The sequence below is a fragment of the Mesoplodon bidens genome (genome assembly GCF_964165515.1).
Source record: "Mesoplodon bidens genome assembly, chromosome: 3".
Lineage (NCBI taxonomy): Eukaryota > Metazoa > Chordata > Mammalia > Artiodactyla > Ziphiidae > Mesoplodon > Mesoplodon bidens.
The window spans coordinates 8,056,263-8,082,896 of record NC_138178.1 but is presented as its reverse complement, the minus strand read 5'-3'; the positions used below and the strand labels follow the sequence as shown (position 1 = coordinate 8,082,896).

The 26,634-nt window shown below is 43.2% G+C and overlaps 1 protein-coding gene across 5 annotated transcripts in view; it reads right to left on the bottom strand.

Moving 5' to 3' along the window:
• The window catches only part of FRMD4A (FERM domain containing 4A), a 351,864-nt gene that overhangs the window by 293,990 nt on the left and 31,240 nt on the right, over nt 1-26,634 (bottom strand). For 2 of the 5 annotated variants that reach the window (XM_081229329.1, XM_081229336.1), the window contains exon 1: nt 24,842-24,860. The exons of the other annotated variants lie outside the window; for them this stretch is intronic. The gene's annotated coding sequence lies outside the window, so the exon portion shown is untranslated. Of the gene's footprint in view, nt 1-24,841; nt 24,861-26,634 lie in introns of those variants that run through there. 5 annotated transcript variants of the gene reach the window in all.

Here is a 26,634-nt window from a genome sequence, read left to right as displayed (position 1 = left end):
AGGTGTTTCCTGAGTGTGGCAGATGAAAACTGCCAAGTCCATGTATTAAATATTTTCTGATCAGTAAAATTTTAATCTGTTACCTTGGGATTGATGTCTGTGTGATTAGGTCCCTCCTAAATATGGGTCTGGCCGCTTGGTTTGGTCCTACAAACTTCTTTTTTTTTTTTTAAAGCAATGGTGAACTTTTCATAAGTTCCTTTCTTTCCTTTCCCTCCTACAACAGACCTGGGAAAGGAGCTTAAAACCAGAACACTATCAAATCCTTTATGAAACATTTGGGGCTAATTACCCTTGCTGGAAGTCTCAGGATTTTAATTTTTTTCCTTTGCCTCTCTCTCTCCTTTTTTTTTCCCCCATTTTAATGGAACACAGTTCAAGTCTCATAAATGCTTAAATATGTAGTTGTAAAGTTTGAGATGTCTCATGGGCACTGCTGTCTGCAAATCTGCCAGGCAGGGCTCTGGGGAGGTTCAAATTCAAACCGGTTTCCGCCTCTGGAAGAGTACGTTACATAAACTGGGCTGGGAGAATTTTCATGCTCAATGTGACAAGTAGTTGAATAAAGTGTGCTCTATTATATATCCAGGGTCAGCCCTAGAAATCCTGCCACCTCCACAGCTAAACAGTGCAGGGGTCTATGCATTTGGCTACTGCTTCTCTCTCCTTATCCAGTTATCAGCAGCAACTAAGTCCATTTTTTTGCTGACTTCTCCAGTCTGCGAGGAAGAAGCCAGACCAGGCCAGGTTAGATGCATCAGTTTTACGTTCCTTTGGCTGAAACCAGAGCCATAAATCAGAGCCCGAGCATTATTTGCACATCCTTAGGGTTTGCCTTCCCCACTCTCAGAGCGATACACCAAGTGGTTTAGGGAGGTAGAAATAGCACTGCCCAGGTGTGGAATAATTTTGGGTCTCACAACGATGAGTTGGGATCCAAACAGGCAAAGGAAGGGATCCAATCTGCTTTTAACTCTGTTTGGTGGTAGCCCTACCCTGACCCAGCATGCCTGAACACGAGGAGGCTGGGATAGCCAGTGAAACCAGAGGCACACACGGATGCTTCCTGAAGCTCAGAGCTAGAAGAACAAACTCAGCTGGACTTTCCAGGCAAGTCCTTCCCTGAACTCAAGGAACACATTTAGATGGGTTGAAGGTCTAAGGCTGGAACCAGGAAGCTGAGATGTGCTGGTTACCCAGAATCCCCTGCTCTACCTCTTCCTTCTCAGAAGCCAGCTGACGCCAGAGGTGTCTTAGGACAGGGGGAAATTTTTCTCATCTTTGCAAAGATTCCAGGTGCTCGGGTGTAACAGTCATTGTCTGTTTCCCTCATTTCCCCCAAGTCACATAAATGTGTCTTTTATTCACGGAATGCATTCCATCTCCCCTGGGTCGCTCCACAGACTCTAGTGGCCGCTGACTCACTTTTTAATGGAACTTTACCATGGGAATAGAATCCAGTCTTTTTTCTCATCTTTTCTTTTACATCCTCCACCTTGCACTTCTTTACTTTTACTACCCTTCTCCTGGCTGAGCTATAAAGTGATCAGTTAAAAATCAGCATGTATCTTTTTTAAAAAAAGATACAAATGAACTTCTTTCCAAAACAGAAAGAAACTCACAGACATAGAAAACAAACATACGGTTACCAAAGGGGAAAGGGGGTTGGTAGGAGGGATAAATAAGGAGGTTGGGATTAACATATACACAATACTGTTTATAAAATAGATAATAGATAACCAACAAGGACCTATTGTATAGCACAGGGAACTACACTCAGTATTTTGTAGTAACCTATAAGGGAAAAGAATCTAAAAAAGAATAACTGAATCACTGTGCTGTACACAGGAAACTAACATGACATTGTAAATCAACTACACTTCAATTTAAAAAAAAAAGACAAAAAAAGAGAGATCATTTTGGTTTCTTTCCCCCCGTCCCGCCCAGTACCAGCATGGACAGCCTATAATGATTATAGGAAAACAACCAGCAAGCCAAGCTATGGGACAATAAAAAGATCGGGTTCTTTGGGTGGGGGTGGGGATGCACAGGCAGAAGCATAGATTTAGGGCATTGGAAACACTCTTAAGATATTATAATGATGGACACATGTCATTATACGTTTGCCTAAACCCATAGCACGTATAACACCAAGAGTGAACCCTAAGATAAACTATGCATTGGGGGTGATTCCAGTGTGTCCGTGCTAGTTGATCTTTGGCAAAAACTGCGCCGTTCTGGTGAATGAGGATACTCAGGGTAAAGAAGTTGTTGACCCTGTTAAGGGGGGATTTGTGAGAGGAACTCTCGTCATGTTCTAAATGAGAGGTTTTCTGCTTGCATTTTCTAAAATTTACTTTTTATAGGTAGAGCTTTGCTTACTTACACAGCAATTTAGTGTAATTAATTCACACATGAATTAATACATGACTTCAAGGGGAGTTTACTTTTAGGTACTCATCACCCTGATTTGGGAAATACAGGATGGGTCCTAGCAGCTCATGTCCAGGGCCAGATTTCATCAAAAGGAACACAATGTAGACCAGAATCCATACTGCCAAGATTTTTCAAAAGCTTCAAACATACTTAAATTTTGTAAGACATTTTATGATTCACAAAGCAATTTCACAAACTAGTGACCTTCACTCAAGTCTATTGGGTAGATTTTATAAATCCCTACTTTTGTAGACAAGGACACTGAGTTCCAGAGTGGGTGACAGTTAATAACTGCTACCACGCCGATAACTGAACCTAGGTGTGATACTGTGATTTATCAGAAATATATATTTGGTCTTCAACCCTGTTCCTGGCACAGAGCTCCTCGGATATCCTAAGTGATAAGGTGTCTTTTGTTATTCATAACAAGCCCCTTCAGCCACATCTGAGTTTATGTTAATGGAGTGACATTTGGAAAGCCCCTAAGGACGGGGCATGGGGGTGGGGGGGGCTGGTTGCCAGGGGAAACCACTGTGTGATTAGAGGGTTGCGACCTGCAGGAAGGGGAGAGGGGCTGGAGGTTGAATCAATCGCCAATGGCCAATGATTTAATCAATGATGCCTACTTATTGAAGCCTCCATAAAAATACCAAAGCACGGGGTTCAGACAGCTTCCGGGTTGGTAAACACAGGGAGGTGCTGGGAGGGTGGTGCCCAGAGAGGGCATGGAAATTCTTCCCGCCTTCCCACATACCTTGCCCTGTGCATCTCTTCCACCTGGCTGTTCCTGAGTTATATCCTTCTATGATAAACTAGTTATCTAGTAAGTGAGCTGTTTTCCTGAATTCTGTAAGCCACTCTAGCAAATTAACAGAACTTGAGGAGGGGGTGGTGGGAACCTCTGACCTCCAGTAGGTCAATGCACAGGTGACAACCTGCACTTGCGATTGGCATCTGAAAAGGGTTGGGGGGGAGTCCTGTGGGACTGAACTCTTAACCTATGGGATCTGATGCTATCTCCAGGTAGCTTCTCAATCTCAGAATTGCGTTAAATTGAGGGACATCCAGCTGGTGTCACAGAATTGCCTGATGCGTGGAAAACCCACACTTTTGGAGTCAGGAGTGAAGCAGTCTTGTAGCAGCGTACTGAGAGTTGAGGGGCAATGTGAGTGTTTTCCCTTTATACTCGGTTTTCCAACTCCAGGCTGCACCCTACGCCACTGAGATTTCTCAGCGTCTTGTTTCAGAAGCGATGGGGAGGGAGAACAGACATTCACATCTGTGTATCTTTCTCTTTGGAATGCACGAAATGAGATGCTAGTCATTCTCCATGTCATCAAGAGTCAATACTTCTTAGGACAGATCACAGAATCTCAGAAAATGTTTCTTTAATTAGCAGTGTTACTAACTTTGCAACATGTAGACGATTTCCCCAGGAAAGAGTCTCCTGGGTTAGTGCAGTGTGACCTGATCCTATGTGAAGAATTCTCCTCCACCCACAGCTGGTTCTATGGAGATGAAAAACAGGTACACACCCTAAAATCTTGCCCCAGATCAGTGGCTTTGGGGGATGCTGAATTTCCAGCCAAGAGGACGCAACAAAAAGGGGGGACACTTGCCTTAGTTGTTCTGGCTGAATTTTACTGATGTTTCAGTGTGATGTTATTTCTGGCATCGTCTTGATTAGTGACTCAAAGACTGGTTTTAACTTGGGGAAAGTCTGCATCTGAGCAGATTTCATTTCTGTCTTCTCTTATCTCCTTCACTGAAATTCAACTAATTTAGTACTGTGCTGATCTAGTGCCAGAGACGATAGAAAAATAAGTAAGATCTGATCTTCTCACTTGAGGTGCCTCCTGTATGAGATGTGAGACATTCTGTAAACCATGCTGTTTGAAGGCATAATGATAACAATAATAAAGCAACCTAGGGATGCCGAGATTTAATATTTCATGGAGGACTCTACCCTTCCATCCGACCTTTCTCCTGCTCTGTCCTTGGCTCACCGTACCCGAGCCATCCTGTCTTCTTTCTCTTCCTAGAACAGGTCAAGTTTGTTTCTGCCTCAGGACTTTTGCACTTGCCCTGCCCTCTGCCCTCTGTTCTTCTTCTAGAACTTTGCTGGCCTGGTTCTTTTTCATCGTTTGGGTCTCAGCTCAGATGCCAGGTCAGGAAGTCCTTCCTGATGACCTTATCCTGTTTATTTGTTTAGTTACCATCTTTCTTGCCCAATAGCATGTAAGCTCCCCATATATATCCTTGAGAGTCAAGAATACACTATGCCATGAACATGCAGCACTAAAAAAAAGACTGAGATTCAAAGTGAGAGAATAAAACCAGACTGAGAATTGATCTTTGGTTTATCCATTAGATGGAATGAGGAGCAAGAGAAACTGGCAATGCAAGCTGAGAAGGAAGAGGAGGATAAGCACAGGATAGAAGCCAAGGGTGCTGAGTGCCTCCAAGGAAAAGGGGAGGAAAGCTACAGACACATTGAGGAGGATGGGAACCTGGCATTGGATGCAACAGGTGGTCAGTGGTGATGTTTGAGAGAAACAGGACAGGAGGGGCAGAGGCCAAGATCACAAGGCTTAAGAAGTGGTTGGTGAGGATGCAGGGGACTCTAGGAACAGTGGGTTCCACCTGATGGCTGGCAGAGGAGGGAGGACAGAGTTAGTGTGCCATCTTGGAATCGGAGCGGCTTGAGAGGATGCACTTCTGAGGTTAGATGGGGAGATCTCAGTCTGAGTGTAAACCGGGAGGAAACCAAACCAGTGTTCAGAAAACACTGAAGATGAAAGAAGCAGGCGAGTTTACAGAGGCGAAGTCCTTCTGAAAGAGGTGAGAGAAGAAGGAGAAAAAGAGTACAAACGAAGGGATTCCGCTAGCCAAGTTTGGGGGTGGGGAATGTCATCCTCATCAGTGGGAAAACATTAGGGATGATCTGGTACTATGACCTACAATTTTACAGACAAGTGATAGGTGAGAAGAGCTGTTCTCTTTGCTTTTCCATGTTTTGGAGTTAAGCTGTTCTTTAACATTTTCATCTTAAATTAGAAGTGGCTCACTTTAGAACCAATTAAATCTGGCTTAATTTAACATCTCTTAGACGAAGCAAGATTTTTTTTTACCCACAACGTATATAGTTACCCACCCCTCTTCTTATGCTGTTTGTTTTCTGATTTTTCAGGTAATACGTGCTCTCCGTAAAAAAAAAAAAAGAATTGGAAAACACAGAAAAGTGGAAGGAAGTGAAAATGTACCTGTAATTCCACTACCCAGAAATAACTGTTATATTACAGCACAGTGGCTTAAGAGCGTGAATTCCAGGAACATCTGCCATGGTTCAAATTTGGTTCTATTACCTCCTACTGAGGGACCCTCGCAAATTACATAAACTTTAAAGCTTTGGTGTCTTCATACGTAAAATGAAGATGGTGGGGGCTTCCCTGGTGGCGCAGTGGTTGAGAATCTGCCTGCTGATGCAGGGGACACGGGTTCGAGCCCTGGTCTGGGAAGATCCCACATGCCACGGAGCAACTAGGCCCGTGAGCCACAACTACCGAGCCTGCGCCGTCTGGAGCCTGTGCTCTGCAACAAGAGGCCGCGATAGTGAGAGGCCCGCGCATCGTGATGAAGAGTGGCCCTCGCTTGCCACAACTAGAGAAAGCCCTCGCACAGAAACGAAGACCCAACACGGCCCAAAATAAATAAATAAATTTAAAAAAAAGAATATCCTTAAAAAAAAAAATGAAGATGGTGGTAACAGCCACTGCCTAGCAGCACTGTGGTGAGGACTGAATTACATGAAGATAAAATTATGGCTGAGAACACACCGCCTCGTACCTGACATATGGGAAGTACGGATATCCCAATTTTGCCATAACAGCGTTTTTCACCTGACTTTTCCATATAGATGTTCTCTTTGGGAAATGGGAATTTTTGTGCCTGAAGAGTTGTATATCCTATTTTTGTTCCCACATATCATTACCTTGTGAACTTTTTCCTATAACATGTGCAACATTTCCCTTTTTATTCTAAAGTGAGCTATGGCATGTTTCCTCAAAGAAATGAAAGAACTACGTATTGTCACTACCCTGGCAGTATCAACTATTTTTAACCCTTTGTAAAACCTCAGAACTCAGCCTAGCATAATCATACAAGAAGTTCACTTTGCAAAGGATCACCACAGGGCAGCTGCCCATCCTCATTCTTTCTTTACAAAAAACAAATCAGGAGCAAAAAGGAATGATCTAGCGCTGTGCTAAGAGGTCAGGGCAGAAACAGACCCAGATGTGTGCAGTTTTCACTTCTCCACCAAGTCTTCACTGCTCTTCTCTGGGCTAGGCTATGTTTGTACAGAAATAAATAAAAGGAGAGACCTCTTTCTGATCAGTTTCCTATGGTGCCCAGTGGCTCTGGCTGTTCATGCAACGGGAAAGCGTCTCCAAGTGAGAATCGTGGTCCCTGCACCATCAGAGCTCGCCCAGACACAGGTGTCACAGTCCCACGGCAAGACACCCTCATCCCCTCCTGCTGGCAGCCTGTGTGATTGGCTGGGGTCATCAGCCAAGCTCCTCCAAGGTCACACCTGGAGTATATCACGGACCCGCACACTGGGGTCAAAAACCCCACACCAAACCCTCCCAGAGCGCCCGTGTGAAATGCAGGGTCTCCACGCTATCTTGACTCTGTTGTTACCCTTTTAATTTGTGATACCTTAGGTCGCAGGTAGGCTACAAATAATCAGCACATTGTCTTTAAAAGCAATTCACATTTTCTCCTAATAAAGGACCTTGACTTTGATTCTTTTAGCCATCGACATGATTTTCTTTCTTGGACTGGCTCCATTTTTCAAATGTCATAGGATCTTAGCAAAGCATATGTCATATTCAGTTGTGTAAGGTAGTCATTCTACCCAATTGGAATAATTCTGCTCCTAAATGCTATTTAATCATTCTTCTGACCCAAGCTCCTGAGGTGTAAATGCACGAAGAAGAATCTGGTGGCTGGTGAGGCTGAAATACCGCAGGGGTGGAGAAAGCTCTCTCTGGCTCCAGGCACCTCTGTTCCCAGATGAGTGGTACCATTAGCCCATGGGCTTTCATGTGGGGCTAGGAGCTAACCCTTGAAGTCTGACATTACAATTCCTTCCTTAATTAAAAACACATTGTAATAGCAGTGGTGTTGCCTGATGGCAGGCTTACTTGCCAACATGGACCCAGTGCCTTGATGAGGTCTACTTTCTTTTAGAATTTCTAGTGTATTAAAGGCCCTACAGAGGGCTTCCCTGGTGGCGCAGTGGTTGAGAGTCCACCTGCCAGTGCAGGGGACACGGGTTCGTGCCCTGGTCCGGGAAGATCCCACATGCCGCGGAGCGGCTGGGCCCGTGAGCCATGGCCGCTGAGCCTGCGCATCCGGAGCCTGTGCTCCGCAACGGGAGAGACCACAACAGTGAGAGGCCTGCATACTGCAAAAAAAAAAAAAAAAAAAAAAAAAAAAAGGCCCTACAGAAAAACTGTGCTCCATACGTGGAGATACCCAGCCTTCCAGAAAGGCACAACTGGGGAGAAGGTGGGTATTGATTAGTAATCAGTGCTGGGAGAAGAACATAGTTCTTATATATAGCACAGTACGTCAAAAGTATATTGCTATATTTTTCAGGCTCTCCCACTCTTGGTTTGAAATTGGTAATGCATGTGAAAAATATCAAGGTGGTTTTTATTTTAAGCCCTTTCACACTTATCTCTATAGCTGCTGCAAAGGGCCTTCCTAGCAAAGCTAGACTTCCATGAGGGCTTAAGTGACAAATGAAGGATTAATAACAGAATGACTACCCTTTACTGAGCATCTCGTATGTGTATACAATATGCTGAGTGCTTTAGGTAGGCTATCTTATCCTCAGAACAATCTTAACAAGACATTGATTTGCACCCCCATTCTACAGAAGAGGAAACCGAGGCTCATGACAACTAAGTTCACGCAACAGGTAGATGATGGACCTGTATTTGGTGGAGACAGGTAATTTGGACGCGTATCAGTTTGACACCAAAGTCCCTGCTCACCTCAGATACACCACAATGCTAATCTAAAATTACAAGTGGCTCTCCTATATTTACTGCAGCATTATTTACAATAGCCAAGACATGGAAACAAACTAAGTTTCTGTAGTGATGGATACATAGAGAAGTTGTGGTATAAATGCACAATGGAATATTATTCACCCATAAAAAGAAGGAAATCCAGCCATTTGTGACAACGTGGGTGGACCTTGAGGGTGTCAGATAGAGAAAGACAAATAATGTATGATGTCTCTTATGTGTGGAATCTAAAAAACACAACAAAAACACCCCCACAAACTCACAGAAAAAGAGATCATATTTGTAGTTTCCAGAGGCAGGGCTGGGAGCTGGGAGGAACTGGATGCAGGCGGTCAAAAGGTACAAACTTCCAGTTATAAGATAAATAATACTAGGGATGTAATTTAATGTACAGCATGATGACTGTAGTTAACACTGCTGTATGGTGATGAAAGCTGTTAAAAGAGTAAACCCCAAGAGTTCTCATCACAAGGGAAAAAGAGTTTTTTTCTTTTTGGGGGTATCTATTCAAGATGATGGATGTTCACGAAACCTGTTGTGGTAATCACTTAACAATATGTATAAGTCAAATCATTATGCTCTATGTCTTAGACTGCTATATATGCCAGTTATATCTCAAGAAAACTGGAAAAAAAAAACTACTAGCTGAAAAAATAAGAAAATAATCGTGGCTGTATGGCTGTGTATTTTTCCCAGTGGCACAGAAAATGGATTTAGCGGTGAGTTTTAAGAATCAAATGAATTGACGTGCATTCCTGAGCATCAATAATGATTTGGAGAACAGTACAGGGTTGGAGGAGAAAAACAAAACAAATGGACTCCTTCTGAGTCTTGGCCCTCCGCAAGTGCCTGGGAGGGTTAGAAGCAGGAGATCTTGAGCATTTCTGAAAACAGATTCACGAGTTCCGCATTCAGCTCCGAGCCTCCCTCCAGCCGCCACACTGGGTACTTCCTCAGTTCCTGAGAACTGAGTGTCTGCTTATCCAGAACATTCTTGTTAAACAACTGGCTAAGAAAGTCACGGAGAGCATCGGCAGGCCCTGAACCAGAGGGTAACCCCAACAGTCGGTGAATAACAAGACCAGCACTCTCTCGGAGGTTGTTCTCTGCCTCTGTACAGATGCCGGTGGGAAGTGTGTCTTGAAGGGTAAAGATTCAACAAGTAGGCAGGTACTTCTGAGAGGCTCTACTGCCTGACTGCTGCTGTTTATTAACCTTTCCACTTCTCTTTGGCTTGCACTTTATCACAAGCGGAGTCTAAAGAAAAAGGAGGGAGTGTAAACCCTCCTTTGCTGGGGACAGCACGGTGTCTCACATTCAGAATCTAGCTGGAAATTGGGAATCCTTGGTGTTATTTCTAGCTGCGATATTAATTCATGGGGTTGAGCAAATCACTAGTTGTGTCCTGCTTTCAGTTCTCCCTTCCATTCAGTCCTGTTTTGGTCCTTGTATCTCTTTGGCCCCTAGCTCTCCCTCTCTCCCTCAGTACTATAAGCCCCACTTAGAAAGTGGATGATATATGGTAACTGTGAATACATCCGATGTTGTTTCTCTCACATCTTTTCCCATACTTGCAATAATTTTTCTATCTGGGAACCATCCCTTCACCTATAGCCTTGCTAAATCCTGTCTGGTCTCTGTCTTCCTCCCTGAATCCTGCTCTGAGCCCTGGTCCCTTCTTTCTCTGAAATACAACAGGATTTGTTGTCTGAACTTCTCACTTGGCATCTATTGCCTACTGCCACACATCCCTAGTTATCTTTTTACTACTTACCTGACTGATTTACCTGGCTGCTTTGAAACTTGTAGCAAATACCTTAACCTAGCCTTTTGTTTTTCTCTCAGTATTAGCACACTGACTGGCACGGGACTTAGTCAATGTTTGTTGATTGAAATGTAAAACAGCAGTGTTAACAACGGCAATGGCTACCTTTTATTTATTTATTTATTTTTAATTTTTAAATTTTTTTTACATCTTTATTGGAGATGTAATACATCTATTTTTTACATCTATATTTGCTTTACAATGGTGTGTTAGTTTCTGCTTTATAACAAAGTGAATCAGTTATACTGAATGCTTCCTGCCCACCAGACTGATGCTAAGAGCTTTAGGTCAATATCTCACTCATGATGACACAATTTTGAGGTCTTATTTATCCCCATTTTACAGTGGAGGAAACTGCAGCTCAGTAACAAGATAACGACTGCATAGCTATTACATGCTGGAACTGAGATTCAGCCCTAGAGCTACAGGGTTCCATCAGTGCCATGCTACCCTGCCCCAAGCAAGAAATACGTGATGACTGACTACAACAACAATGAAACAAGGCAGGGACATTTCCACTTACGGTTAACGTGGCTGTAGACAGGTGACCATGAAACTGAAACTGAAGCAAGAAGGAGATAATGCAAGGATTCCATGAAAACAACTTTGCAGTTAGCGGTTTCTCATACGGGACCTCCCCAGTGCCTTGTGCTTCAAACTTGGAACTCTGAAGTCAAACTGCCTGGATTTGAATCTTGGCTCCACAGTTCACCAGCTGTTTGACCTTGGGTGAGTGACATTAAGCTCCTGGCAACTCAGTTTCCTCGGGTATAAACGTGGACAATCATGGAACCCTCTCATATTGTTGCCTTGAAGATTAAATATATAAATGTGAAAGGCACATATATGGAGCCTTAAATAAACGTCAGCTATTATTATCAAGAATCTCTAGGACTTCCCTGGTGGCGCAGTGGTTGAGAATCCACCTGCCAATGCAGGGGACACAGGTTCGATCCCTGGTCTGGGAAGATCCACATGCTGTGGAGCAACTAAGCTCGCACACCACAACTACTGAGCCTGTGCTCTAGAGCCCGCGAGCCACAACTACTGAGCCCATGTCCCGCAACTACTGAGCCCCGCATGCTGCAGCCCATGCTCCTAGAGGCCGTGCTCCACAATGAAAGTGTAGCCCCTGCTCGCCGCAACTAGAGAAAGCCCACACACAGTAAAGAAGACCCAACGCAGCCAAAAAAAAAAAAAAGAACCTCTAACTCAGACCAAAGTAATAGAATCTAGGCTGAAAGGCAGAAATGGTTGTGTATTTCACTAGATTTCAGGCAATGGGAAAGAGCTCTGTTTTTATCCTTCAATCCTGAACACAACAAGGAAACTGCCAGTAGGGAGTTTTAGAAGAGAGAGACAGGCTACCCAAGGACTGTATCTCAAGGATTACCACATACGCCAATGCCACGCTGACCTGAAACTCATCACTCAAATGGCTGTAGGAACCAAGGGTGGCAACAGGAGGGACCTCCTGGTGGTAGACGATTAACGCTGCGGTATGTGAATAGGGGTTTTCTACAATCACTAAACATCTGGCCTCTGATTGTTTCTTATGAGCTGCGTGACCTTGAACTGGGTGACCTAACCTCCATTTTCTTACCTATAAAGTGGGATAATCATTGTAGGATCATGGAGAAAATTAATGTATACGTAAAGCGCTTGGAACAGAACTCAACAAACACCTTCAATTTATTTTACTTTTATAGTTATCGCCAGTCTAGACACGTAGTTTCCTTGGGTGGTTGAGATGTAGCCTCAACAGAAGAGAAGAGATTACTCTTGACTAAGTTAACAAGATTCCCCAGCACTTCAAGTATTTCATTCTACTAAGTGGCTTAAATAAGGGAATTTTATTAGACAGCATGGGCTGGAATTCTCACAGTCTCTTCTCAGCAACCCCCTCCTTGGTAATCAGATAATGTCTATCCGCATTCTTCAAAAGCTGGGATTTTTTTTTTTTTTTAGGATTTCATCTCAATACCCTGCAGAGACCTTTTAGAGGAAGGCCAGGTTGTGACACACAGCTGAGCCAATTTTTTTGCAAGGGTTTAGCTACGGCTTCATGGGCACGGGAGGAAACTAAATATAACCTCAGGTGTTAAAGGAGGTCAAGCCCGCCTCACGGGGGTCCTCCAAGCCTGCCTCAGAGCATACAGTGAGAGCTGGCACTCGCTGTCCTTCCACTGCCAAGCCTGGATCAGAGCCCTCAAACGAGGTGTCAGCTGCAACTTGGTGCCCAGGGCTGAAGAGCAACAAGGACATCCTCTTGCTCCGAAAATGCTGGGGGTGGTGGTGCCCTGTGCTCTGGGCTTGGCCAAGAGAGAAAGCAAACTGCAGGTTATTTGGCCCAGACCAGCAGACACCGTGCAAAAGCCTCAGTGGCCACTCTGAAACAGGGAAATCACAGACCAAATGCTCGCCTAGGGAAGCACCAACAAAGCTGCCTGGTGTGGGAGAGGCAGTCCCCACACTTGGATCCTGGCTCCACAGAGAGGAGAGAACAGAGGGCCCTTCAGATTTCTAGGAACCACCAATCTTGGGACTTTCATTCAGCGCTAGGTCCCCAGAGGCCACCACTACCTAAGACACCAAAATTGCCTACTTAGGATCTTGGGTCATAGCTTGTTTATTTCCTGACACAATTGTCTGTCAAAAGACTTCCTTAAATTTCCCCTAGAAACTTAAAGGATGCTCATGAAGAATACTCTTGTACAAATTTGGAAACTGAGTATTTTTTTCTTCTTTCAGAAGTTAAAGAATATTGTTTTATATCCCCATTCATTTCTCAGAGGAGAGGATACGAAAGGCTCAGGTACCTTTAAATTTGCTTTCATTTTGTAGCCAATGAGTAAATTAATAATAATGGCTTAACATCTATTGTGCTGGTATTATTTATCAGGCTTGGTCTAAGTATTTTATATATAATGCCTCATTTGATCCTAAAGATGACCGTAAGTGGTAAATAGAGTTATTTCTGTTTCCAGATAAGAAGATTTGGTCTGGGGACTGGGATTTTATACTGAATTCACTGACTCAGGGCACAAGCCCTAAACCCTTTGTGACAGGCAGGCCAGCTGCCCATCCACCTGATTTTCCCAGCATCCCTAACGGTTGGGGGTTGGCCATATGACCACCTTCTGGCCAATGGGATGTGAGTATAAGGGAAGAGTTCTACTTCTAGGTCTGACCTAGAAAAACTCTCAGGGGTGCTTCCCTTCCATGTTCTTCTTTACTAAATAAATAGGTCACTGAGACCCTAGAGGAGGGATGAGTCACAAGTTGACCCTGAACGATCCTGGGGAAGGCCGTCTAGCAACCACAACATGTTGGACTTATTATGAGTGAGAACTAAATTGCTGTTGTGATAAGTCACTGAGATTCCCAAGGTATCTACTGCAGAAGCCCAACTTACTTTAATTCATGCACCCTTTGAGAAAAATGAATCGACTGTCCACAGTTAAAACGTTATTGCTAGTGGACCCTTAGGGCAGAACTGCCACCTAGTTCTACAATGTACGTTTTCTCTCAAAATACAGGGTGTGCAGCCATAATAAGGAAATTCTCCTCCAACTTCGGAAGATGATAAAGAGACCCCAGGCCCTGTTACCATCTTCCAAAGAAGGTTAGCATGACATGAAAATAATCAGATTGCACAATCATCATTTATTAGGAACCCATCTGGTGTGGGGATGAGCTCATAGCCTTGAGAATAAGGAAAATTTCCAGCTGAGGTTGGACGGTGAGGCTTCCAAAACAGGCCAGCTGTTTTCAGAAGGTCCAGTGCTGGGTTAGGACAAGGCTCATGAAGAGTGACCAGTGGTCAAGTGCTATGGTCACCATTATTGTAAATGATATAAATCATATTACACTTATTACATAAGGATGCATGATTGTTAGCCTAACAAATTCAGTCTAATTGTCTTCCTTTTTTCTGCAGCAGCTTTGGGCTGGTACATTGTGTTATTTCTGCCCATCCCCTTTGCCTAGTTAACCCTCACTTGTCTTTAAGATTTCTGCTCATCTATTGCCTTCTCAGGAAGCCTTCCCTGATGTCTCAGAACAAGTAAGTTCTCCTGTTAAACCCTCTTAGGCTACTGGGTACCTTGTCCTCAAAGCACTGACTTCTAATTTTAATTTCCCGTGAGTTTGCATAATTATTATATTAGCACTGTTGAGTGAATGATGGTCAGAACTCTACCAGTGGAACATAATCTCTATACAAATATGGAATCATGTTTGGTTTTGTTCACCATCCTATCTGTAGAACTCAGCACAATAGCTGGCACTTAGCAGGTGTTCTTTAATTATTTGTTAGATGAATGAACAAACACCTGAGGGAATGAATGAATCTTCATTTAGTGAGGAAACTGAGGTAGAAATATGCTGTACCCCTATTTATTAGTATAGCTACAAAATATAACTTAGAATTTTTGATTTCTGCAGCTACTACTGCCCATCTTCTCCCAAATCACTCTGTAGAAAGAGACGCCTTAAAATCAGCTGGCACTTGCGTAGGTGATCATCACCCCAGAACAAATGTTGATAACATAGATGCTGAAGTCCTACCTGACAAGAGACCAGCCACTAACTTCTCTGAGCCTTGATGTGGTACTCTCATTTATAACCCCCCTCACTGGTGTCAAGAATCAAAACTAAGAGAATGCACTTGACAGCGCTCTGTAAACTATAAAAAGATGCATGTATGTTTTTCTTGAAGTTAGAAAGGGTGAAAAATCGTCTCTCAATTGATGGGATTTTGAAAAGACACCACTTTGTGAAGAATAGGGCATTTTGAGGAGATTAGGCGAAGACTTGCCATTCAGTTAAATAATCATTATTTCTAGGCAATGTCAGAGAAATTAGATCCCCCAGTCTCTATCAGCCCCAGCCCCATAGACCCTTAAACAAACATACAATTTAACCAAAAAACTGGCTACTCTCCTTCTGATGGGATTACTGTCTCCAAGCCCCACCTGAGTAGAAGTTTAGAAGCCCTCACTATTCAAAGGTAGTGTGTGATATTGGTCAAAAGAAAAACTTCTGAGTTGACTTCCACGATGCTTCCACAGTAAATTAGCATATGTTGAGAGGGACTGGCCCGAAGTGAGTTGCTTGATGTAGTGACTGAAAGCTAATTTTAAACCCTGAAAGTATTATTTTCTCACTGGAACCAAGGAAAGTGCTTTCAAGAAGGATGAAAACATACCCCATGTCAGACTCGAAAATATTTTCTGAACAAAGTAAAAACTGAGCTCCTGCTTTGTTTGTAAATATGTTGTTAGAAAATTCAAGAATGAGTTTTGCAAACTCAAGAGTTTTGAATGGTCCTACTGCAAAGACGTGATTCTTTGTCAATGTAAGAAAATGCTGTTGCAAACACAGGGTGTGTAACATTTAAGCACATCTGCAGAAATGCAAACACATCAGCCTTTACTGACAGGCACCAACAGCCATAGTGGGTGGCAGAAAAGGTTGAAGCAAACAAATGCACAAACTTGACAAAAGGTAGAAAGGAACGGAATAAATTTGCTAATTGTTCTTCTTGGTGCAAGTCTATTTTTTTTTCCGCTATAACCATAACACATGTTGTAGATCATCAGAGAAAAGGCTCAGCCCCGTACCATATGTGGGCACTAAATAATATGAAAAGCACAACCCTTGGAAAACATACATTGCCGGAATGAAATGATGAAAGAGGAACAGCAAAAATAGCAAATTGAGCATCAAAGCCTAGCTCTGCACATGTGGGAATGTTTTTTGAAATCAGGCATCATCCATCGGTCCCAGGCTGGTTGTATTAGTTGCTTTAGAAGATGCAAATGAATCATTGCAAACCCAATCCCCTTTTAGAGGAATTGTTTATCATTAGGAGAATTTATCACTGATATCATTATAACTCATCATGCAGACAGTTGATAAAGTTGCAGTTTCAAAATGATTCCTACTTCTAGAACCTCTCAGTTTCAGAAACATAATTCCTACTAAGAAGAAAATGCACGAATCATTCTCTGTGACTATAAACCCCATCCTGGGGTGATAAAGCAATCTCCTCTGTTGGCTCACCTATTGTCGTTTTTTTGTTTTTGTTTCTGTTTTCTGGCAGCGTTTGTGGAAATGCAGTACATACAGGTCAATGTAGGCTGGTTCTGTGGGCCACAGATAGTCAGTGTCAGAACACTGGGTCAGAACCACTCTATATAATTAAAAAAAGGACTGTTCCCCAATTCCTGACACTTGGTTGTCACTCTAGCCATTGGTCCGTATTTTCTTCTAGAAGAAGCAGTGATGGGTGAACCATGGATGATTTTAAAACTATGTAAGAAATCACACTTCTTGGAAGAAGATGGGAACGTACACTGGGACATTTTCCCACTCCTAGTTTCTTCCCTACAGCTTATATCTTAAAGTCAGGAAGAACAGGTAAGTTTCCTCTTTGGGCTTTGTTCAGCAGGTTTCAGAAAATAAAAAACAGAAACAAAGTTGACAACTCTCATGAAGGGTACTGTTTCTACAAATAGACCAAAAATGAAAAAATTGAAAAAATGAATGACATCCAACTGAAAAAAAAAATAATCTAAAACAGGCTCCATATGCCTTACATATGTGGTCTCCATCTTTGGGGCCAGAAGCAATTTATGGCACAGCAATAATTCAGGTTATTGGTCTTATTTATCTTAATTTTCCTGTAGTTCATACTGGTGATAAGGGGTGGGGTGGTAGGGTTCAAAGGTGGATTCATCGTGATGCTAATGAAGCTTAAACTTCAGGGCCCGTCACTCCTTGGGGCCTTTTCCAGGTCTTTGGGATGATACCTAGTAATATGTGTAGGTAGCCATATTTGCATAAGGAGCTATTTTAATTGCCGTCAGTTATGACGACTGTCTCTGTCTGCACTGACCTACCCTCTGTTAAGCTTCCCATCTTGATCACGTAACACTGGAATGGCCACAGGTATTTTTTAGAATTGAGCTCAGGGAAAGTTGAGTTGGGATACATGTAGTTTGGGTTTAGAGGGATATATATATAAATATGAAGTTCACAGTCATTTCCATCTATCTATGAACAGATGGAAATGGATGATACCATTGAAGGAATGGTTTCCAGCCTTACTCCTCACCCTTAAGTGCTGACTTACCTTCTGTTGTCCATGAAGGTACAGGGCCCAGGGTCTTACCCAGATATTACTACATCTTATAGCACCTGGCTATGGAAGTGTGTGGCCTCCACACAAGAGAAATCAGGTTTATAATGCAAGGAGCCAATATGCAGCAGCATGGATGGACCTAGAGATGATCATACTAAGTGAAGGAAGCCAGACAGAGAAAGACAAATATCATATGATATTGCTTATATATGGACTCTAAAAAATATGATACTAATGAACTTATTTACAAAACAGAAATAGACTCACAGACATAGAAAACAAACTTATGGTTACCAAAAGGGAAGGGGGGTAGGGATAAATTAGGAGTTTGGGATTGAAATATACACACTACTATATATAAAATAGGTAACCAGTAAGGACCTACTGCACAGCACAGGGAACTATACTCAGTATCTTATAATAACCTATAATGGAAGAGAATATTAAAAAGAATATATCTTTGTATATATATATATGTATAACTGAATCACTTTGCTGTACACCTGAAACTAACACAACATTGTAAATCAATTATATTTCAATAAAAAGTATGTATATATAAATGCAGGGAGCCAGAACCTAGTCTGCAGAGAAATCTTCCATTCAACAGACCAGCAAAATTATAAGTAGAGTTTGGTTCTCATAACCCCCAGTCAAAAGTGAAAGTGTTGTCTCTGTCAGGAGTGTATATAATATAAAAAGGCAATTGTAAAAGCATCATGTAATTTTTTCTTTATCAAAGGAGATAGAACATAACTGAATTTTTCCAGAATTCCTTTGTTTAGAGCTCTCTTTTATTGTAGTTTTACTATAAACAGTATGTTTGATAATAGATCATGCATAGAAGAAACTTGAGAGAAGGATTTCCAAATTTGACAATCCTAAAAATGTGCCCAATATTTCCAAAGACAAGTTGTGAATCTGAACAAGACCTTTCTCAACTAACAGTAATAAAAACACAGATTTTGATCAGCCATGTTAGAGGAAAGACCAACTTCTCCTTCTCTTCCCTCACTACAGAAAATATTACAAAGTCATTGCCTCGTGAAAAACAGATGGAAGAGTAGGGAGCTGAAGTATGTAGGGAAAAATGTATAATAGAGATGTATTAGGCAGTTAATTAACAAATTTGTTACTATTTTGGATTTCATGATGCTTATGGTATTTGTTACCTTTCTTCTGTTTGTAACATGTTGTGATTTTCCTTCCACACCTAAGTTTGTGTAATTTTTAAATTATTTTTCTTTTAAAACATCCTCACCCTCAATTATATAACATTCAGGCTCCATGATTAACCCTCATGAGAAAGAAGTCCTGAGGAAGAGTCACTTCAGGAAGACAAAAGTCCCTGCAGAGAAGAGATCTGTGTTGCCTGACATGCTCCAGCAGAGCTAGAGCCATTGTTTTGAGACTGGGGTGGGGATCTGGAAATGAGGAAGGTTTCCCTCCAGAGCCACACTTGAGTCCTGCTCTAGAGAAAGCCACTGCTGCACTAAGGGTCAAATCATACCCTTTTCACAGTTTCGACCATGGGTGATCACATTTATTCTTGTAATAATAAAAGCTGCTAACACTTACTGAGTGCTTCTTATGTGCCAATCAATGGGTTTCTTTTGAACTGAGTTAATCCTCATGATAACCTCGTCAAACCATTATTCGTGACCCTCATTCTTAGATGTCACATAATCCCTTTTGTCCTCTATTAGCGCTTCCTACTAATCTCATGAATCGCATGAAGTAAGTCAGAAAGAGAAAAACAAATACCGTACACTAACACATATATATATGGAATCTAAAAAAAAAAAATGGTTCTGAAGAACCTAGGCGCAGGACAGGAATAAAGACGCAGATGTAGAGAATGGACTTGAGGACACGGGGAAGGGGAAGGGTAAGCTGGGATGAAGTGAGAGAGTGGCATGGACTAATATACACTACCAAATGTAAAACAGATAGCTAGTGAGAAGCAGCCACATAGCACAGGGAGATCAGCTCGGCGCTTTGTGACCACCTAGAGGGGTGGGATGGGGGGGGTGGGATAGGGAGGGTGGGAGGGAGATGAGAGAGGGAGGAGAAATGGGGATATATGTATATGTATAGCTGATTCACTTTGTTATACAGCAGAAACTAACACAACAATGTAAAGCAATTATACTCCAATAAAGATGTTAAAAAAATATATATATATATATATTTTTTAAAGTGGCCCCCACAGTGACTCAGATGCAGCCTCTTGGGGTTTTTGTAAGTATCTGCTTACTCTCTGACAGTGGAATAAGCCTCCTTCAGCTCAGAGGCTCTCCAGCTGGACTGCACAATAGAGTCACCTAGAAAGCTTTAATAACATACATATATAAGCACCAGATCAATTAAATCAGAATCCCTAGGAGTCAGACCTGGGCATGGGTTGCTTTAAAAGCTCCCCAATTGAATCAAAAGTCCAGCCAGGGACTGACAGCCATCACTTCAGCCAATGGAGAAACTGTAAACCATGATAACATTACTATGAGATAATAGAAAAAAATATATATGGTTCTCTGTCCCCCGCTTCTGGCACAGAGCTCCTCAAACTCTTGTAATTTCCTAAGAGCACTAGGAGCATCTTTGGTTCTACTATTTGGTCTTTGACTCTGGTTCCTGACACAGAGCTCCTAAATGCCTTAGAGTTTCCTGGATGACAGGAATGTCTTTTGTTCTAATGAGGTGACTCTTGTTGGGCTCCTGGATGGCTTCAGAATGGGGACTGGTCACCAGAAAGATCAAGCCATGATTAGAAACTTGGAACTTTCAGCCCCACCCCCATCCTCTGGGAAGGGGAGAGGTGCTGGAGACTGAGTTAATGACTGATCATGCCTACGTGATGGAGCTTCCACAAAAGTCCCCAAAATACGGGGTTCAAAAAGCTTCTGGGTTGGTGAACATATCCATGTGCTGGGATAATGGTGCCTGCCAATTCCACAGGGACAGAAGCTCCTGCACTCAGGACCTTCCCAGACCTTGCCCTATGAATCTCTTCATCTGGCTATTCATCTGTATCCTTTCTCATCTCCTTTATCATGTAATAAACTGATAAATGTGTTTCCCTGAGTTCTGTGAGCTGTTCTAGCAAACGATCAAATCCAAGGAGGGGATCGTGGGAACCTCCAATTTGTAGCCAAGTCAGCCAGAAGCTGTGGGTAAACTGGAGACTTGTGATTGGTGTCTGAAGTGTGGGGGAAGTCCTTAACCTGAGACCTTAACCTGAACTTGTGCTAACTCCAGGCAGTTAGTGTCAGAATTGCTTGGTGTGGAAAACCTACCCATCTGGCGTCAGAAGCATTGTGAGTATAAAGCAGAGTGAGAGTCAAGGAAAACAGAGAGTTTTTCCTTAGACAATTGCCTAAACGAAATACATAAAAATGGCCATTAATCATCTTACCACTAGTAAATAAAGGCACTCTTGATGAACTTTTCCCAAGATAAAAAGTGGTAAGAATACAGTACATTAAAAAAAATAATTAAAAGCTAAAAATAGAACTACCATATGATCCAGCAATTCCAATCCTGGGTATATAGCCGAAGAAAATGAAAACGCTCATGTGAAAAGATAATGCACCCCAATGTTCATAGCAGCACTGTTTACAATAGCCAAGATTTAGAAGCAACTATCATCAAAAAAGAACACAAATATTGGAGAAGATGTAGAGAAAAGGGAACCCTTGTACACTGCTGGTGGGAATGTAAATTGGTGCAGCCACTGTGGAAAACAATATGGAAGTTTCTCAAAAAACTAAAAATAGAATTACCATATGACCCAGCAATTCCACTCCTCGGTATATATCCGAAAAACAAAACAAAACAAAACACTAATTCAAAAAGATACACGCACCCCAATGTTCATAGCAACATTATTTACAATTGCCAAGATATGGAAGCAACCTAAGTGTCCATCAACAGATGAATGGATAAAGAAGATGTGGTACATATATACAATGGACTACTACTCAGCCATAAAAAAGAATGAAATTCTGCCATTTGCAACAATGTGGATGGACTTGAAGGGCATTATGCTAAGTGAAATAAGTCAGACAGGGAAAGACCAATACTGTATGATATCACTTATATGTAGAATCTAAAAAATACAACAAACTACTGAATATAACAAAAAAGAAGCAAACTCACAGATATAGAGAACAACCAAATGGTTACCAGTGGGGAGAAGGAACGGGGGAGGGGCAATATAGGGGTCGGGGAGTAACAGGTACAAACTATCAGGTATAAAATAAGCTTCAAGGATATATTGTACAACACAGGAAATACAGCCAATATTTTATAATAACTATAAATGGAATATAACCTTTAAAAATTATGAATCACTATATTATACACCTGTAATTTATATAATACTGTACAGCAACAATACTTCAATAAAAACAACAACGTTTCCCATTTGTATATACTTTAGTATTATATTTACAGCACACTTTCACAAATATGCCCTGATTTATCCCTTATACTGCTATGAAGCTATACTCTATAATTGAGAAAGCAAAGGCTCTGAGAGAATAAAAGACTTTCTGAAAAGTCTTCCCTGAGCAAAATTAGTTACTCTCTGTTTCTCCCTTGAAAACTCGATTTGTTTTCTTGACTCTTCCCCAGGAGGCTGTGAGCTCCTGAGGATGGGCTGGTATTTTGTACGTGTCCCATTAAACCAACCCTGCTTGGTTGGTGTCTGAAGTGTGGGGGAAGTCCTTAACCTGAGCCCTTAACCTGAACTTGTGCTAACTCCAGGCACTCAGTGTCAGAACTGCTTGGTGTGGGAAACCTACCTATCTGGCAGGTAAAAGGTCTGGGAGCAGGTAAAGCTGCCCAGGAGATGGTTAGTCTCATCAGGGACTCCTTCAGTTCACCCAGGCCCAGTGCAGCTGCCTTTTGCTTTCAGCTTCCCTTCCTTCTCCAAGGCCCTTAGCCCGGCTCCGCAGATAGCTAACTGGTCAACCTGGCCTCTTAGGTCAGTGAACTAGTTTAGACCTGCCGTCCTGACTTTCCCCTCCACAAATGCTTTCCAGACCCACCTGTGGGAATTAACTGCTGGCTGCAGACAGGCTGTGTGGGTCATAGGCATCTGCCCTCTGGGCACCCTGGCTTGGCTGACCAGCGCAGTTTGGCCAGAGACAAACCATGGACAAGCATGAGGTGTGATTAGTCTTTGAGTCCCAATTGCCTACCAAGGGCCAGGCCCACAACTGTTATTCAGTAAGTGTCTGATGAATCGAGTTGAGGTTGAAGCAGGAAGATAATGTTTTCCAGGCCTGGTGTCTAATAATTCAGTGCTCTCTCCAACACACTTGTAACAAGAAGGGAGGTTCCTAAAAAAGTCCCCCTGGGGGCTTCCCTTGTGGCGCAGTGGTTAAGAGTCCACCTGCTGGTGCAGGGGACACGGGTTCGTGCCCCGGTCCAGGAGGATCCCACGTGCCGCGGAGCAGCTGGGCCCGTGAGCCATGGCCGCTGAGCCTGCGCGTCCGGAGCCTGTGCTCTGCAATGGGAGAGGCCACGGCAGTGAGAGGCCCACGTACCACACACACACAAAAAAAGTCCCCCTGAGGTTGGGCTAGGCCACCCTGCTCGCTTGATTTAGAATCTTGATTTTTATGTAACTTGATGGAACATAAGAGAGGACAAATAGGAGATAAGAAGAAAGCGGGAGACAGATGTAAGAAGCCAGGACCCCCAAACTCATTCGTAATCAGCAACAAATAAGACAGACTCATCTGGACTAAGGAATTACCTCCAAACACCACGCTGTTGGAGAACTGACTCTAAAACCAAGGTTTCAAAAAAAAAAAAATGGACCAACTAACCATGTTAGTTACTGCTTGAATCTCCCATCTGGGAGATTTTTTTCCAGAAGTCTTTCAGATTCACAATTCGTCATGGGAAACATTGTGTAGACTTTCCAGATTGTTGTCCAATTTGAGAAGACTTCTCTCAAGTTTCTTTTATATATGATCTATTACAGACATAGTTGCTGTTTACAGTAAAACCATGGGTATGAGCCCTTCAGACACAAGAATTCTGAAAAACAAACAAACAAACAAAACCCCTTCCTGCAAGCCACTTGGAAAGTCTTCATCCCATCTGCCCGTGGGCAGAAGGAGAAGGAATGGGGGCTCTGGGAGGACTCTGCCCCCCTGTACAATCAACTCAGGGCTCCTGGGTACGTTTTCCAAGGAGCCATCCCTTCAGTGCAGGTCTGGACATTCCATGAGGAGGGCTTGGGGGGAAGGGTGGCTACACCGTCCTGGGTTGTGTAGCCATTACGGTTCATTAAGGGATTCTACACCGCCAAATGATGCCTAAAAATACAAAGGCCAACTGTGCCTGCTTGCTTTCAAGCGGTTTGGGAAGCAAAGAGAGAGGATCCAAGCCACTCAAGTTAAATCAGCGAAATAAACTGCGTTATAAGAAAGCATCAATGAAGGAAGAGCTAGTGACACCTTCCTTCGAGAACCAGGCAGGGGCACAGCTACCCCTTTGCTCCCCTGCCCTCACCCCCCTCAGGAAGTCTGGCTCCTTCTCTTCAGGCGCGGCTGGGCTGTCAGGACTGAAACGCCCGTGGCCGGCAGGGACCTGGCTTCATGCCACCAGTCTGGATGGGAGAGCAGACTCTCTTGTCTCTCCCTTTTTAAGAGCTCTGCATCCCCAGCCAACTGATTCAGAAAGGCCACCCTCCTGCAGAAAACTTTCCCTCTTTCTCACATTTTGTGTGGGGATGTCTGACTAGGGGAGCCACCAAAGGGGAGGGAGGTGAGGATGGCAGGACGGGGACCCGATACTGCTGCACAGCGCTCTTCTCTCCTCACCTCCTGTCCCGCCCAGCCAATGTCCCTTATCAGCTTGTTGCCACCTCTATACCACACACACACACACTCTCTCTCTCTCTCTCTCTCTCTCTCTCTCTCTCTCTATGAGAAAACAGCATCTCTTGTGAGAGGGGCATGAACTTGTGGAAAGGGCATCCTCGTCTTTTACTTGGGTGTAAATCACAGGGCTCTGTCAGTTACCAGCTGGGTAACTCTGAACAACTTACGTCCCTCCCTGAGTTTCAATAACCCCATCTCCAAAAGGTGCCATAAATGCCTATTTTATCAGGTTGTTTGGAACACTGAGTTAGATCCTGCTTACGACACACCTCTCCCAGAGCCTGGCACCTAGGAGATGCCAGCTGAAGCGAACCCCCCCCCCCTTTATTTATTGGACATAGTACACAAGTGACAACAGTCGACAACCCTTCCCCACCATCCCCTATGGGTTTCTCATGCTGCAAAGAAACAGAAGAGGAGCATCGGGTCCCACCTGGTAGACAGCCCTGGAGATGCACCATGGTTTCAGCATCAGCTGCAGGACCCGCAGGTTGCCCCCTCGGCACGTCCTCAGCAGCCGGCAAGTCAGGCCCCATACCAGCCGGTCCCAGCCACTCAGCAGGTCCTCGGAGCCCTGCGGCCCCGCAGCCATGCCAGCCCAGGCCCCGCCTCTGCCCCTCTGGTCCCAGGACCCACACACAGGGCTGTGTTCTTTTCCTAACGCCAAGTTCAAATGTCACTGAGATGTCATCGGGCCAGGAAAATGCAATCCAAATAACTCTGCCTTCTCCTGGTCCGTCGTCCTCATCCCCAGCTTCCCTCCCCACCACCCTCATTAATCTTCCGGGACTGTTTTCCTTCAAGGATGAGCAAACGGCTCCTAAATGAAAATGGTTTCTCGCTGCCTCTGGGAAGTCCCCAGGGACTAGGTAAAAATAAGCCTCCCCCACTGTGGACAGGCACTCGGTAGACCTCGCTGGACCCCCAGGTGACTTTCGGCGCAGATCAGAACAGAATTGAAAGAAGAACGTGAACCCCGAGTCATCACTGTGTGCTCCTGGTTCCCGGATTCCATCCAGGGTGAGAGACAAAGGGGATGGATTTTCAGCCTCTCTGCCAACATTCCCAAGGCATTCCATCTAGTCTCTTAACTCTTTAAAACTTCGAGAACCAGAGTTTCTGCATCGCAAGCCAAAAGGCCAGTTTGGGTTTCTTTTTGTTTTTTTTTAAATCAACACTGGGAAAAAACTGCTATTTCTGTGGGCAATTTGCAAAAAGCCAGGCATTTACTTTGGAAACCTCCCAAGTTTAGGTTAGGAAGAAAAGGGCAGTAAGAAAACTTATCTATTAGATGTAATATCCACATCTGCGATTTTGGAGGAAAGCAGATAAAGGGGGTAAAGGTAGCCTACCTCCTTTTCCCTATGAAGGGTCATTTTCTATAAATGCTCTTGTGACTTTATCACATATTAGATAAGCCCTGTGGTGACCTTAATCCAAGGAAGGACCTCCAGTTAAACAAGGTACAGCTATCTGAGATGTCAATCAAGTTATTTTGAGTTTTGATTATTTTTGATTATTGTTTTTATTATTATTTTATTTATTATGATTATTTTGATTATTTTAAACCATGTTTCAGAAGGGCATCTGCTTCCTAATTCAATAGCTTATAGACCAAAAGACGAGATGCCCAAGCCAGAAGGGGAGGGGAGAGGTAGGAGAAGATTCCATCATAACGCAACCTGTACAGTTACGAGAAGGGCGTGTTTAAGTCTCAACGTCATTTTGAGCGCATGGTAGTCACTGAGGCATATTTGCCTTCTGCACATACTTTATATTGATTGATTGATTGATTATCTTGTCTCTTCAACTCAAACCTTTAATGTCATCAGGAAACTAGTAGAACATAACTCACAGAACTCATAACTCACTACCTTCTAGAATGTCCTGATGTCAGACATAACAGTTTGAATTCGGCCCTACCACTTACTGCGTGAGGTCAGACAAATTAACTTCTCCGACTTAGTAGTTCTTTATCCATAGTGATGGAAATCATACCAACCTCACAGGGCTGTTGTGAGGATTAAGTCAGGGGATATTCTTTTTTTCTTTTTTTAAAGATTTTTTTGATGTGGACCATTTTTAAAGTCTTTATTGAATTTGTTACAATATCGCTTCTGTTTTATGTTTTGTTTTTTTTTCGGCCACGACGCATGTGGGATCTTAGCTCCCCGACCAGCGGTCGAACCCACACCCCCTCCATTGGAAGGCAAAGTCTTAACCACT